The following is a 1,308-nucleotide window of genomic DNA, read 5'->3' as shown; positions in this document are numbered from 1 at the left end:
TGTGGATGTTCTCCCGAAATGTGTTTGTCATTCTTGTTTGGTGTGGGTTCACAGTGTGGCGCATATTTGTAGCAGTGTTAAAGTTGTTTATACGGCCACCCTCGGTGTGACCTGTATGGCTGTTGACCAAGTATGCTTGCATTCACTTGTGTGTGTGAAAAGCCGTAGGTATTATGTGATTGGGCCGGCATGCAGAGGCTTTAAGGTTTATTGGCGCTCTGTACTTCTCCCTACGTCCGAGTACACAGCGGCGTTTTAAAGTCATAAATTTTACTTTTTGAAACCGATACCGATAAGTTCCGATATTACATTTTAAAGCATTTATCGGCCGATAACATCGGCAGCCCGATATTATCAGACATCTCTACTTAAAAGCATTCAAGTCCTGCTTTAAAACTAATTTATATACTCCAGCTTAGGGCTGGGCGATATATCGATATACTCGATATACCGCGGGTTTGTCTCTGTGCGATACAGAAAATGACTATATCGCGAGTATTCGAGTATACGTTCTCACGCAGTTGCTTTTTGATGCGGGCATTACACTACAGGCTTTTCTCACTCTTTCTTGTCTCTCCTTCTCACAGAGAGATAAAACAAGCGCACCTTCTTACATACGTTATACGCCCTCATCGAGCTGAGAGGTAGCGGCTAGCTACCTACGGGTAACGTTAGCTGTGGCAGGTGGTGCGAGTGGTAATACGAGAGAGAGAAGGTGCGAATCTGGTAATAAATGGAGGAAGACGAATTAATTCCCCAAGAAAAACAGCAGGGGGTCCGTTGTCTGGCGGTGGTTCAGCTTCAAGCGGGAAGATGTTGAACAGACAACCGTAATATGGAAATGGATTTTATATATATATATATATATATATATATATATATATATATATATATATATATATATATATATATATATATATGAAAATATATATATATATATATATATATATATATATATATATATATATATATATATATGAAATACTTGACTTGGTGAATTCTAGCTGTAAATATACTCCTCCCCTCTTAACCACGCCCCCAACCACCCCCCCACCTCCCGAAATTGGAGGTCTCAAGGTTGGCAAGTATGACCAATAGCTTGTTTTAAAATGTCTCTGACAATCTTGCACTTTCTGTTTTGGAAATGACATGAATGTTTGTGCCACCGCTAAATAACTGTTTAATAAATACACTTTTGTTAAATTAACTTAGTTGTGATTTCCCTCTCTGCATGAAAGTTTAAAATGAGCATATATTAATGCAGTATGAACAATAATATTTTAATGTAGACACATAGAATCATCATAC

Source organism: Nerophis lumbriciformis, linkage group LG32, assembly GCF_033978685.3.
Source record: "Nerophis lumbriciformis linkage group LG32, RoL_Nlum_v2.1, whole genome shotgun sequence".
NCBI classification, from domain to species: Eukaryota; Metazoa; Chordata; class Actinopteri; order Syngnathiformes; family Syngnathidae; genus Nerophis; species Nerophis lumbriciformis.
This window is presented reverse-complemented; position numbering follows the sequence as displayed.